General features: G+C 37.5%; 1 long non-coding RNA gene across 1 annotated transcript in view; it reads left to right on the top strand.

Annotated features, from left to right (window-relative positions):
* The window catches only part of LOC131507137 (uncharacterized), a 51,048-nt gene extending 38,128 nt beyond the window's left edge, over window positions 1–12,920 (top strand). The window contains exon 4 of the long non-coding RNA XR_009259354.1: window positions 12,588–12,920. This is a non-coding gene — a long non-coding RNA (uncharacterized LOC131507137). The remainder of the gene's footprint in view (window positions 1–12,587) is intronic.
* Window positions 12,921–15,670: the final 2,750 nt, after the last annotated feature.

The following is a 15,670-nucleotide window of genomic DNA, read 5'->3' as shown; positions in this document are numbered from 1 at the left end:
ACAAGAGAAATGACTGACCAAACAGAAAAAAAGTCCCCAGTGGGTCTCCGCAAGCCTACGTTTATTTCCTCATGCTGCTTGTGGATCTTTCAGAGGAGAAATCAAACACCCCAACTCACACCAAACAAGTACATGTTCCTGGGATTTGTGTGTGTCCCGCTATGAATCCAGAACATTTTCAAATAAACAGAGTAGGCTGTAAAGGTAGGAAATTAAATCGACTGGCCAAATATCCCTGGAGATTATGGTAATTATGTGTGTTAAATATTTATACTTATATTTATATATTTAGTGTGATTCAGTAAAGATCTAAGAGTTGATACCAAAGCAGATGCTCCTAAATTCTTTGGCATTTTTATTACATGAAAATGTCTGATAGCCTTGAGATAAACTGTCATGCTACTAGGCCAGTCAACCGTGTCTCTGTTCCTCTGGCATGGCAGGCTGAAGGAATTGCCAGGGATGGAGGTGAAGAGTCCTGGCTCTGATATTTTCCAGAGCGTGGAAGCAGTAGGATTTCTTAAGATGCCAGGTTAAACATTTTGGATATACCTTAAATGCCTGTGAAATAAGGAGCATATTCAGGATTCTACCGGATGGTTTCTATTAACTGAGCTCCATAAAGATCTTTAGTTTTATTTGTCTCCCCTCACTCCTACACTGGGATGAAGATGAATTTTTTTTTAATTCTTCAGTTCTATTGGAGAAGTAAGGTACTTTGGGCACTCAAGGAGAAGTCTGATGGGTGGCGTGCATACTTGTATCTGTACTAACTGCCTTTGGTAGCAATTACATTGAAATAAGTGTAGATGAGATGAAAATTCTAATCTAATTTAACTGAAGACTCACCAAATCTATCTTTTCACATCACAGTGTAAAAAAACAACTTGTGACTGCCATATCAAATGAAACTTGTTTTCCTGCCCACTTGATTGTTTTCTCTAAAAGAATCTTAATATTTTTTTTTTATATGTTTATTTTTGACAGTGTGTAAGCAGGGGAGGGGTGGTGGGGAAGGGAGGGCAGGGAAGAAGGTCCTAAAGGGGGCTCTGTGCTGAGAGGCTGCCATTGGCAACAAGCCAATGTGGGGCTGGAACTCAGAACCATGAAATCATGACCTGGGCCAAAGTCTGACATTCAACCAACTGAGCCACTTAGGCACCCCTAAAAAAATCAATTCTTCATGAAATGTAATAGGAGGTGGGTTATTTCTAGTTTCCGGCACTTTGGCTAAGATAGCAGAGTTGGTATATACATTTATGTAGTTACCTAAGGGGAGTTCTCAGAACATGGGTTCAGACATTCTCAGTAAAGTCTCAAGTTATCGAGCACCACCAGTTATCTTTTTGTATACATTTGACCTGCTTTGCTTAAGAAAGCACACGCTTTAAGCCCTGAATCTCATCAATGGTTTCTAGCAAGGTGCTGTTTTCTTCTAATATCCTTTGTAAATCTGGTTGTTCTTTTTATGTGTAATTCTGGAATGGTTTAGGTAGGAGAGGTTTTGGTCTTTCACTTGAGCACAGTAGCTTACTGTCTCTGAAGGTTGTGGGTCTCTGTCAGGCTAAATATGTATCTGAGTCATGGTGGTGGGAGGGATATTTTAAAGTCCTTTTCAGTGGGACTCACTTTATATTTGACACCTAACCTGAAATGTCTTCACTGGTGGCCAGGGCCATGACAATATCTGTGTAACAGCAGTAAATCTTCAGGAGACAACAATGATGGGCAATATCATTTCAATGCCTGGTGACCACATCATACAACGTCCCTGTTAACATTATGGAGAAGACACTGGAATATGCATAGCATCTAGGTGGCCTTGCTTAGGTAGAAAAAAGCTGGGATGAAGACTGATATAACAGTTTTAGAAAAGGAGTCTGGGGCCATGTATGGACAATAAAAGAAGTAGGTAGGGAGGCTCACATTTCAAGATTCAAGAGACTGTTTGGAATGACCAATAAGAGCAATAAGAGGCACTTACATATAGAAGCAACATTCTGGATTTCTTGTTCCAGGGTCAAGCAAAATTTGTTATCAGATAGAGGAGCCAGGTACCAGACAAGAACAAATCCCAGGGAGATAAGTGAAATCTGCATCAGAAAACTGAGTGGGCATCCACGTGTATTAAGAGAAGCAGGCTAAAAGTAGGCGAGGATGGCTCTGAGAAACTTGTCCGAGGGTGTGCTGCCTTACCAATGACTTGTTCATGGGAGATGCTTCCACAGTGAGGGAAGCAGACCACTCTGATGTAACCACTTTTAACATTCATATTGATGCAGTTATTTTGACTGAGGAACATTTCATTAGGTAGTTTTGGTGAAGCCACATCAAAATGACTCTCAAAATACAAAAATTCCACCTTTTTATTAGCAAAAGTTATCCCTTTTATTTCTTCTATCCCTATTCCATGCTTTACTTGCAAGAAAAATTTTACTTTCTCCTTTATTGTTTTATTTGCAAACTTTTTTTTTTTTAAAGTTTATTTATTTTGAGAGAGAGAGAGAGAGAGAGTATGAGCAGGGTAGGGGCAGAGAGAGAGAGAGGAAGAGAGAGAGAATCCCAAGCAGGCTCCATGCTGTCAGCACAGAACCTGATGCAGGGCTGGAACACACAAACCATGAGATCATGACCTGAGCTGAATCAAGAGTCAGATGCTTAACTGACTGAGCCAGCCAGGTACCCCTTATTTGTAAACCTTTGATTATGTAAAACATTTATTATGTTTTACTTGTCTTTCAGGTCTCCAACATGTTTTATACTAGAGAAGTAAGATGTGCTTCTGGAGGCAAATTTAAAAATTACAAAAATATGTATATTACTTTATAGTAAAGAAGTGAAGATTCTCTGATCCTCTCCATTCCCACCTCCTAGAGTTAACCACCATTAATAATTTACGCTGAACTTCTCAAGAATAGTCAGGTAAGATTTCTTGTACAGCAGTGGAAAAAAAAGGTTTGGTTGAGTCCTTAGGAGGTATTAGTCAAGTCTTTAGTAAGATGCTCAGCTGTAGCAGTATGCAAAAACAACTAAAATTCGATTGAAATTTTGGCTGAGGCACTGAGATAAAAGGTTTATGAGAATTAAAGATTAAGAGGAAGATTTTGAGAGGGGAGTATTTGGATGCTGTAACTCTCCTAACCTACGGTGGGCAGGATGGAGGTGTTTGCCCCTTCATAGTCAGTGGAGAAGGGCTTTGGAAAGACCCTTTGAGTGTTGGTTGTCTGCTGGGCATGGCAGGCTAGGTCAGGTCTGACCCGTGCCTGAGCAAGCTAGTGGGTAAGGGGTCAAGTCTGATAAATCGGTTGAAGATGTCCTAGGTGACTTGGAGTTAGTATATACAATTGATTTTCAAGATGATATGAAAACTAATGATTTCATGATGACTAATGAATAATATCACATTCAGTATCTAGAAATTAAATACAGAAGCTACATTTTATTTATTTTTTTAATGAAAAACAATTCTTTTTTTTTTTTTTTTTTTGCTTTCCTACCTCCTCCATGTGTCTTATCTTTTGACTATTTCTCTGAGGTAATAGGGAAACCTCTTAATAGGGAAAAGACCTATGTGGTTTTGAAAATTCACTTTAAAAAGGAATTTTTGATATGAGAGACTTAACACTCAGTTTTATTTGAAAATGTAACATTTATGTTCAGAGTAAGGTGAAATAAAAATGTATACACACATCTTAAATAATTTTAAATAGAATGACGTTGTGTAATATACATTTTTCTTTTCCATGAAATTTGAAATTTTAGTTGGAAGAAAAAATATGTCAAAACTATAAGTCATTGAATTAAACATTTAAAATTGGTGAATTTTACTGTATATAATTTATACTTTACAAAACCTGATTTAAAAAATACATTTCCTGGGGGGAAAATCTGTTAAAAAGTTATTAGACAGAGTAGAATAATTTGAGTTCCTGAAGCATAATTCAGAAGTGCCATGTAAATGTGTGTTCATGTTATTCCTATATGAAAGCCTTGATAACCAAGTTACAAAATATAAAATATTCTCTTGCTTTTGGTCTATATTAATGATTTATGTTTGCTGTCTTTTATGTTTACTTTCTCACTCATTTGACATTGAATCTTAGCATATTACATTTAGAAACTGAGCAATCGTTTTCAAAAATATATGTTCTGTGCTTGCCAGATGGATTTGGAAACTCTCCCAGTAATGCTTTCATTGTCATAACCCACTTCACAATTCCATCATGAATGAGGTCATTAGGGAATGACATCATTTTCAATACCTCCCAGATTGCAAACCTTAAAAAAACACAATTACCCTTGTATTTATTTGTTTCTCTTAACATTATCATGTCCTGATTAAGCAAGACATAGTTCCTAAATCACACACACACACATACACACACGCACGCATGTGCGTGCAAACTCACCCACATGCACAAACACACAATGTAACTTAAAGTCATGTAACTGGAGGAATTTCTAAGGATGTATTTGGTCATGGGTGGTCATGAAGTGCTAAAAGTTCAGAAAATAAAGGGTATTTAAAGAAAGTAGACTGACAGGAAGAGACCACCACATTCAGAAGGGAAGTAAGAAAGCTCTTTGGAGCTTCACTTCAGGACACTATATAGAAAGTTGCTGCTCTCTTTAAATAGAGGCATTATGTAACGAGAGTCCAAATCCCCATTTATTTCTTCATATAGTCATACATTTGGGATACATGTAATGTGTAACAGGTAGAATAACCATTGGGCATACAGTTGTGAAGAAGTTAGGTATGGACTCTACTCTTATGGAGCTAAAACTCTACTTGGAGAGATAATCACTAACCAATTACAGAGATAATTTAAAATTTTCAAGTATGTTCAGGGTTATGAAAAAGAAGTACATGTTTCTGTCAAAGTTTACATCAGATGGTCATAAACTGATCCAGCGGTCGTGAAAATCTTCTCTTGGCTTTGCTTTCTATAATAACTAGGAATTAACTACTTGAGGAAGTGTGGTGTGTGGAGGAGAATGCTCTACAAAGAAGAACTTCATGTACATTGTCGAGACAGAAACAAACATCCCGTACTGTGAACAAGTTGATGGGACAGAACTCTGAAGCTGGGGAGGGAAAAGCAGCTCTCTCTCTCTCCAAAATATTTCCTTTACCAGAAAAACATATTTGAATAAAAATATTTCTCCCTTTAAAATCAAACATCTTTTGGGGCACGTGGGTGGCTCAGTCGGTTAGGCATCCGACTTTGGCTTAGGTCATGATCTCAACAGTTCGTGGGTTCGAGCCCCATGTCGGGCTCTGTGCTGACAGCTCAGATCCAGAGCCTGCTTCAGATTCCGTGTCTCCCTTTCTCTCTGCCCCTGTCCTGCCTGTGCGCACATGTGCGCACGTGTGTTCTCTCTCTCTAAAAAATAAATAAACATGAAAAAATAGTAAAATAAAATAAAACATCTTTTAAAAGGATGAAATGAGGGGTGCCTGGGTGGCTCAGTCAGCTAAGCATCTGACTTCTATTCAGATCATAATCTCACAATTCATGGGTTTGAGCCCCATCTTGGGCTCCATGCTGACAGTGTGGAGCCTGCTTTCTCCCTCTCTCTGCCCCTCCCCTACTTGTGCTTTCTCTCTCAAAATAAACTTAAAAAAAAAAAAAAGGTGAAATCAATTATATATTAAAGTGAATTACTTTTTAAAATAAACAATATCGGGGCGCCTGGGTGGCGCAGTCGGTTAAGCGTCCGACTTCAGCCAGGTCACGATCTTGCGGTCCGTGAGTTCGAGCCCCGCGTCAGGCTCTGGGCCGATGGCTCGGAGCCTGGAGCCTGTTTCCGATTCTGTGTCTCCCTCTCTCTCTGCCCCTCCCCCGTTCATGCTCTGTCTCTCTCTGTCCCAAAAATAAATAAAAAACGTTGAAAAAAAAATAAAATAAACAATATCAAATATAATTAGAGTTTTAGACAATGGTTTGGGACTGAAGGGGATGAGGGCCATGACAGAACTATTTTGCTTATATACTCAAATCAGCAGATTGGCATTATGGTGGGGACCAGTTAAAGATTTGATCCCATACTCTGGTAGTGTTAGATAATTTAATATCATTCAACAGATAGTTCTAGAATGTCTGTTTTATCCCAGCCACTGACTGACCTCAGAGGTCTTGGCATGTCTTACTGCAGTGCCCATGTTGATAATGTCAGCAATAGTTGCAAAGACATGAATGAACGGCAATGACAAGATATGACTGCTGAACTCCTTTTTATTTCCTGCTGGGTGGCCCTAGTCTTCCAGATGTGTGCCAGAGATCATTGCAAATAGGAGTAATTACAGTCTCAGCTATGCTGACCTGCCCTGATGGAGATAACGAAAAAGGAGGTTTTATTACACAGAGAAATAACCTCCTCAACAGTGCCTACTAATGATAGAAACTTAAAACAAGACTCACTACCATTTTTGAAAACATAGGCTATTTAAGAGGCTCCATAAACAATTTGCTTTTCTGGGAAAGTGGCATGCGCGTATTTTTTTTTTTTTTTAACTTTTTATGGAGGATGCTTGCATCAAAGAAAAAAAATCATTGGAATCATCTGAAGAAGTTGCTAAATATGCATTTGGTAGGTTGTATTACTGTATTACAATTGTACATGGTGCCTGCTCCTTATAAGTGGTTTATACCTCCCAGCTCATTGCCACGGGACTTGCCTGCTTTTTGTCGTGAGGAGTATATATGTTCGCTCCTTTGCCGTATGATTTTGGATTTAACAGTGTCATTTTTTCTGGCCACTGGGATATGAACAGATATGACTACGTTACATCCAGTTAGAAGCTTTAAAGGAAATTCTTTTTATTTTTTTAACAATGTTTATTTATTTTTGATTGAGACAGACAGAATGTGAGTAGGGGAGGGGCAGAGAGAGAGGGAGACACAGAATCCAACACAGCCTCCAGGCTCTGAGCTGTCAGCACAGAGCCCAATGCGGGGCTTGAACCTATGAACCATGAGATCATGACCTGAGCTGAAGTTGGATGCTTAACCAACTGAGCCACCCAGGTGACCCTAAAGGAAATTCTAAGAATTGGCTCAGCCTCTTGCTTTTCTTCTTAGCCCCCCAAATGGTATGCTGCACCACATAAGGGTTTCAATCTCAGCCTGTGTCTATGAATAAGATCCATACAGCTGAGCCAAACAGAGCCAATGTAGGTACATCTGTCTACTAGCTGCCTATATGAAACATTTACAAGAATGAAATGCTTATTTTTGAAGGCCTATGAGATTTTTACAGCTGTTAGACAGCAAAGTTGAAAAGTACAGAATTTGATACTTAGAGGTGGAGTGTTACTGTAATGCAAACTTAAAATATGTGGCATTGATTTTAGGGCCCAGACAGCTAGTAGTTGGGAAATTTTCTGGAGGCTGAAAAATTGGTGACACATTTTATGCAGTAGCAAAACATTTGGTCAGACTGTTACCTGAGATAACTTGGAAGACATACACTTACATAATAATGTACTTAAAGCTTTCTGTAAAGAGGATTTGAAATGTTACGAATGTGAATTGGTTGTTAGAAGCTGCATTTGATAAAGTAATGCAAGGAGGAGAATGAGCTCAAGCATAAGTGACTTGTTTCACATAAAAGATGAAAGGAAACTAAAGAGCTGAGAAAGTCCAGGACCTAAGGGTTAGAAAATCAAACTGTTTCTCATCTCTGACTGGTTAAAAGATAAATTCTGTGAGCCACCAAGGCCAATTAAGATGCAGATTAGGACTCAGTTTAGGGACAAAGACCAAATTACTGGCTTGTGCACAAAACCTGATTGGATTAAGGTGTCCCTCAGTAAATCCTTTCAATTGGACAAAATGGCTCCAAAAAAACAAAACAAAACAAAAAAAAAAAAACCGAAGAGTGATCTCATGAAGCGTGATAAGCTCAAATACCTATATTTAAGTTTAGAGAGAGAAACAGATTTTATTTTTTTAAAGATGAGTGTGTCTATTAGTACATGGAATACAATAGAACAAACAAAATAAAGATATAGATATATAGATCTAGATAAAATGTTAAAAAAGTTTTAATGCCAAAATTATTGCCAGCCTGAGATGGCAGATGTGTGGGGTTTTTTTATAGCTTAAAATGACATGTGGACTCCCAGCTCTCTCTGGGCAGGAAGTAGGCCAAAATCACTGCTCAGCTCTAAGGAGGGCGTATTTTCCAATTTTCTATTCACATGTGGTCAGGAGGGTAAAGGAAAAGGAACGAAGAAGTTGGCATCAGCTGCCCTGGAAACAATTCTCTGAGGAGGTAATCTCAGGTTATAGACTCCTAATCAAAGACTTTCTTAAAATAGTTTTCTCTATCCCCAATGCCCTTTTGTTTCCCCAGTGGGATTTCAGAGCTTTTATGGGCCAGCGAGGGCTGTGTGTTCTCCACTTTTCCCTCCTTCAAATGGGAATGCTTATGTGTTTATCTTGCCTCTCTTCCACCATTGTATGTTGAGTGCACATGGAGAAGATAATTTGTCTACTTAGTTCATATGTGTCCAAATCAAGAGGAGCTATTTCGACTTGGTGTAAATAGAATCATGCATTTCAACAGGGCGCTGGAGTGGCTCAGTCAGTCAGGTGTCCCACTCTTGATATCAGCTCAGGTCATCATCTCAGCATCATGGGATCAAGCACCCCATCTGACTCTGTGCTGACAGCATGGAGCCTGCTTGGGATTCTCTCTCTCTCCCTCTCTCTCTGCCGTTCCCCCACTCACTCTCACTCTCTCTCTCTCAAAATAAATAAACTTAAAAAAAAAAGAATCATGAACTTCAGGACAGATGTTTTGATTTGCTGAAGCTTTTAGGAAGCCTTCCTTATAGGTGTGAGTGAATTTTGTATGCCGAAGTGTAGAAAGTGAGTATCTTGACCAAGAAGGTAAACTGAGATAGATCATATTCACAATTACTCCCTCCTTCCAAGAAAGAGGATTATATATCATTGTCATTACTGTGTGACTTGCTTGCTCTTGTGGGAGGAGTATACATCCTTCCCCCGTGTTCTTTGGTGTTGGCCATGTCACTTACTTTGTCCAATGTAATATGATGTTTGCCACATAGAAACTGAAGCTTTAAGTGCAACTGTGTTGCTTAAGTTAGGCAGGCCTTTTGTTTCTCTCTTCTGCAAGTATATATGAAATTGTTTCATAAAGTGCTGCTTCTTTAGACTGGCTGCAGGAATAGGGACACACATGGAGCAGAGACAAACAGAACCAACAGTTAACCCTAGTCATTGACATGTAAAATGAGCAAGAAATAAATGTTTATTTAGGAAGCCACTGAGATTTTAGAATATTTGTTATGTGGCAAAACTGGCTAGGGTAATATAGCACTTAAAAATTAAGAGATTTTTTAATATGGATTTATTTAGTTCCATGAATTTGATCTTGATTTATAAATCTAAACTATGTTTAAGAGAAGAATATCAACGAAGGCTTTCATCATGTGGGCTTTTCAGAATAAGCCCAGAAATAAACCCATGCTTGTATGTTCAATTAATCTGTGATAACAGGCACAAATATACATTGGGGGAAAAGACAGTCTTTTCAGTAAATGGTGTTGGGAAAACTGGAAAGTGACATGGCAGAAGAGAGAAACTGGACCAATTTCTTACATGCCACACAACAGTAAACTCAAAATGGAGTAAAGATCTAAATGTGAGACTTGAAACCAGAAAACCCCTAAAAGAAAACATAGGCAGTAATCCCTTGAATATCAGCCTTAGAAACAGATTTATGGTTATGTCTCCTGAGGCAAGGGAAATACAAGCAAAAATAAAATACTGGGTCTACACCAAAATAAAAAGCTTTTGCACAGCTAAGAAAACCATCAACAAAACAAAAAAGCAAACTACTGAATGGAAGAAGATATTTGAAGACATACAGATGGCCCACAGAAACATGAAAAGAAGCTCAGCATCACTTATCCGGGAAATGCAAATCAAAACTACAGTGAGATATCACCCTACACCTATCAGAATGACTAAAAGCAGAAAGATAAGAAATGACAAATATTGGTGAGGATGTGGAGGAAAGGGAACCCTCATGCATTGTTGATGGGAGTGCAAATTGGTGCAGTCACTGTGGAAAACAGTATGGAGGTTCCTCAAAAAACTAAAAATAGGGGCTCCTGGGTGGCTCAGTCGGTTAAGCATCTGACTTCGGCTCAGGTCATGATCTTGTGGCTTGTGGTTCGAGCCCCATGTTGGGCTCTGTGCTGACAGCTCAGAGCCTGGAGCCTCCTTCAGATTCTGTGTCTCCCTCTTTCTCTCTCTCAAAAATAAATAAACACTAAAAAAATTTAAAAAAAACCCTAAAAATAGAAATACCCTATAATTCAATAATTCTACCACTTGGTATTTACCCAAAGAAAAGGAAAACACTATTTAAAAAGATATATACATGCCTATGTTTATTGCAGCATTATCTGTGGTAGCCAAGACATGAAAATGACCTAAGTATCTACCAGTAGGTGAATGCTTAAGGAAAATTTGATATATATCTATAAAAAAATGAAATGTTATTATTTGTGACAATATTGATGGAGCTGGAGGATATTATGCTAAGTGAAAAAAGTCAAGATAGAGAAAGACAAATACCATATAATTTCACTTAAATGTGGAATCTAAAAAATAAAACCAAAAAAACTGACTCTTAAATACAGAAAACTGGTGGTCGCTAGAGGAGAGATAAGTGGGAGTAGGTGAAATAGATGAAAGGGATTAAGAGGTACAAACAGGTATAGAATAAGCCATGGAGATGAAAAGTACAGCCTAGGAAATATAGTAAAAAATATTGTAATAATGTATGGAAACATATGGTTATTATTCTTACCATAGTGAACATTGGGCAATATATAGATTTGTTGAATCACCGTGTTGTACACCTGAAACTAATATAGCATTGTCTGTCAACTCTACTTCCAAAATAAAAATAAATAAACAAGAAAAAAAAGTAAAGGATTTTTCAATATTGATTTGTTTAGCCCCCTGAATTTGATCTCGACTTATAGATCTGAAGTATTTTTAAGAGAAAACTATTGACACAGACTTTCACTGCTGTTTTATAAAAGCTTGCATATACTCTTATGTTTTTTCTTTTTTTTTACCATAAAGTTTAATAATGACAGGCTATACACAGAGCATTGTTTCTGAGGGCAAAACACAGTCTTATGGTCGGAATGGCTATCCTCAGTCTTTGGTTGACATTAAGTGTCAGACTGCCTAAGGCTGTTTAACATCTCTAGGAGCCAGTTCTCACTGAGTTGTAGTAAAGGGTGAAAGGACTCCATCTGACAGAATGTTGTTGGTAAAACTCACTTAGAATCTCTATAATTGCCACTATTATCTCTGTGGCTTCCTTCAAAATCTCTGGGCTATCTACTCAGGAGATATACCAGAATAAAAGGGGGTGAAGAAATGAATGTGAGATATAGCAATAGAGTGAGTACTCACTGAATAATAAATAAAATATTTATTTGGAGTTAGCCAAGAGATCACCTGATCATCTATAATTTCAATCTTTTGCTTTATGTTTCCAAAAGACAAGTGCCATTTATTTTCATTTTCTTTCACATTTCTAAAGTGTATTTTGTGATCTCCATCAAGTTGCAACTTTTACAAAACTTGTCAAATAATCTTGAAAATTCTCAAGTTGAGGTTAACTCTTCATTTCTTTTCACAATCAAGCATAATATTTACTAAAACAAATATACAATTCATAATGTGGATCTTTCTTAAAAATAAGAAGACCTCATTTTATTCAGAGAAATGACATTATCATTTTAATATATTATAGTATCATTATTATAGTACAGTTCTAAAATAATATTAGAGGTACAGCATTATTTTGAATATTCAAGATAACTTGAAGTTGTTAGAAAAAGTTGATAAATTAGGGAAAACAGATACCATCTTCTCAGTGATTCATAGAAGAAAATATTTCCATGGTCACAAAAATCGATTCCTAAAAGGGAATATCTATAGATTTCAAGGGCTCAGTAAAAAGGTGTCTATATTTAGAGACAGTATTTACTGAAATTTTTACTTTTCTGTCTTGGATGAAGATCTTTGTAATATTTGACCATATCCAAACTTATCAGAGGTAAAATGCTGAAGATTCTAAAACTAAGAAAGCTAGCACTTATCTTTTGTCATTCTAAGAGAAATATCTAGGGTTTAAAATATTATTTTCTAGGAATTTGGGGTCTTGGCTTTTTAGAAATACAGATGTGGAAAATTAGTGTGATGATAATTTGGTTATGAAATCAATAGGGCATGACCTCAAAAAAAGATTTTTAGGAATCTTCCATAACTTTGATTTAGTGTGGAGGCTAAAAATATTTTTTCTTTTTCTTTTCTTCCTTTGTTTTTTTTGTTTTTGTTTTGTTTTGTTTTTTGGAACCTTAGGAAAGAATTATGCTTACCTTTGACATTTATTTCATTCAATATAAAGTATGTGCATTATATAATATGCTTAATTTAAAAACAAAGTTTAAATTTTCCAAAGACTTCAATTTCTGATACGAAAATCTTCCATGAAGCTGTTTTACTATTTGTTTCTTATAGGAAAAGATATTTCTGGAATTGGATTTACTATACTGAGGCTTTCTCACATATGGTTGTTTCTTACCACTGGTACATCTTATACTAAACTTAGCTACAAAAAAGCACATGTCACTGTGGTCCCAATTATATGCTATCCATGAATGGTGTTGTGTAAGGGCTCACATTTTGAGGAACATTTCTAAAGATTTCCTGAGGCCTCTGAAGAGATCTGAACATCTACAACCACCAAAAATGGGCTGATATATTTTGGAGATTACAGCACGGTAGTGAACAGCTTTGGGTATTGAAAGATGGAGTTCGACTACCAGCTCTGTCATTTACCAGCTTAGTGGCCGCAGGTAAGTTTCTCCTTTTCTTTAAATCACAATTTCTTCATCTGAAAAACAACCGTAAAAATATCTAGCTTACAGTTTTGCTGGAAAGCTTAAATAAGGTATTGAATGCAAAAGTACCTATTGTGTCTAGCACATTGGTTGAAACTTAATAAATAGTGGGAATAATTTGTTTTCTCATTTATGTCCCTAGACCCCATTTGCTTGTTCAGTGCTTGTGGTTCATTGTTCAAAATCTTGGAAGAATAATGTATAAACAGTTAGCTTTTGATAGCTAATTAGCATGCTGCCCATTAACATGTGTTCTGTAGCATAAAATATTAATCTGATAAACTATATGTGTGTGTCTTCTTTAACTACAGGATGGGCTTCCTTATGTTTGTTTGGCTGCCAGAGATTTTTGCTCTTGTATCTACTAACTTTAAACAGTGAGAGAGGTGCTGGGCAGGAGCAGGTGCTAGGAATTGAGGTTAGTGAATGAAGTCAGGCTGGGAAGAATTAGGGTGGTATAGAGGTTGGTGGTAGCTTCAGAGGGGAGGAGCAGAGCCCACCCATCAGGGGGCAGGGACACAAAGAATAAGGCTTATCTGGGGGAAAAAAGGATTGGGGCCATCACAGTAGTGAGTAGGAAAAGAAGGCGAGGTCAGCTGCCAGTGGGAGGTGGACAGCAAAACAAAAGATGTTCCTGTTAGAGAAAACTCACCGTGGTCAAATATCTCTGGTTCTGAAGTTAATCATTTTTACTGCAGTGGCAGAAAAATTCCCTCTTATCTTTGTATTTAAAATACCATACACAGATTATAGAGCCAAGTATTTTATTCCCTTTTTACAGGTGGATAGATACATCAAGTGATAAAAAATTAATAGATTATTTTTGTAGCATAGTGAAGTAGAATCCAATACCAAAATTAAATGCTTTTATTATCATCTTATTTTTTTGGCTATAGATTTTTAACTAAATCTCCCACCATGACCCTTGCTGCCTTCCCAGTTCAGTAACGCTAGAACTACAATGTATCAGTAGACATGTGCTTGCCTCCCAAAGGGAGGTCTAGACAATAATAACTGTGTTCAAGTATGTAGAGAATTTTTATAAAGAGAGAAACGACCAGCTTTTACCCCCATTTTTCACCAAAACCAACGTAACAGGAATAATACATTAAAAAAAAAAAGATTTAGGTAGAAATCACATACAAGTGCACATGTGTGTGTGTGCCCGCCCCCCCCCCCCCCCGCCACACCCTTGGTACTAGCTAAAGTTTTGAAAGGATAGTAAAAAAAAAAGTTTTTCGTGGAAATTTTAAAGATTTGGTAGATAATTATGGGAACAGCCATTACCTAAAATCAAATTAATAATAATATTGAAAAATATGAAGACATTTGGATACTTTATGTTGTTTTAGTTTATGCTGTCAACACAATCCACAAAAATATTTTAAAGGCCACCTACTCCCAGCATTGTTATACATTGATATATTTTGTTAGAGCATCTGTTTGTTGACTTAGTGTTACAGATAGCTAAGATGATTTGACAGAAAAGAATGTTTTACCTCTGGTTAATTATAAAATATATCTCAGATGTTCCTGTAGTACATAAAATACCTAAATGTGCTTTCTGATGATTGAAAGATTTCCTTACCAAGATGATGGTGTAGAGAATGTGACTAAGAACACAGACCCCATGTCAAATAGCCTTGGTTCGTACTCAGTTCTATCACTTATTAGATAGGTGACCTCAGGTCATTTGATTTTTCCCACTTCAGTTTACCCATGTATCCATTGGGAATGATAATAATATTGATGCTACCTTCTAAGAACAGCATGTGTTGCAAGTAACAGAAGGTAAAACACATGAAATTACTTGGCATAGAGTAAGAACTCTATGTGGCTGTTTTCATTATGACTGTTAACTGATTTCCTAACCTTGGGAAAGACTCTTGATTTTTATGAGCAGCAGTTTCACATGTGTAAGGGGCAGATAAACCCCTACTTTGTAAATTTGTCCGTAGGAGTACATCAGCTTCTAGCACATGATTCAGTATTAATAAAAATGTTTCTCTTATTATCATCTTAATAAAAAGTATTCATTTTCATCTAAGAAAATGAAACTAATTGTCTTTCAGCAGCAATTTGTCTAAATTTGGAGACTTTACCAAGGGTGAGTAATATATGCATAAGTCCACCCAACCCTTCGACCTGTCTAGGTACCAACACCGTCACTCTGTAGGATGTGGGGGCTGTTATGAACCACTTCTTTTTGGACAATTAGCGGGGAGGTTATGGTCCCAGGAGTAATTCAGATGGGGCCCTGCAAAATTACATAGCACAGGCTGACTTCCTTTTCTGGATGGTCCACAGATGGCTTCTGTGGCTGATCCCTTCTGTGGATGAGGAGCTGTGCATGCCAGGAATGGTCTAGGGCATTGGCTTGGTTCCCACACGGCTGGCCTCTTGGCTGGCCATCTCAAATACTCTACTGGCACCCTACAAGGCATCTCCCCTCTCCCTGCAGCTTCCTTCCCCGGTCCCCTAAGCCCTCAAAGGCAAGGCCCCATCTCTTCTATCCATCTCTCCAGATTGAGGTACCAGGACGTCTACTTTTCCCTCTATTTTCTCTCTGGTCTTTTTTTTTTTTTTTTTTAAGTTTATTTATTTTGAGAGAGAGAAAGAGAGGGCTCGAGCAGGGGAGGGCAGAGAGGGAGAGAGGGGAGGGAGAGGGAGAGAATTGACCAGGAGAGGAGTAGAGAGAGG

Source organism: Neofelis nebulosa, chromosome 3 (assembly GCF_028018385.1).
Source record: "Neofelis nebulosa isolate mNeoNeb1 chromosome 3, mNeoNeb1.pri, whole genome shotgun sequence".
Classification (NCBI taxonomy): Eukaryota; Metazoa; Chordata; class Mammalia; order Carnivora; family Felidae; genus Neofelis; species Neofelis nebulosa.
The sequence above is the reverse complement of the archived record's forward strand: the minus strand, read 5'-3'. Positions and strand labels throughout refer to the sequence as shown.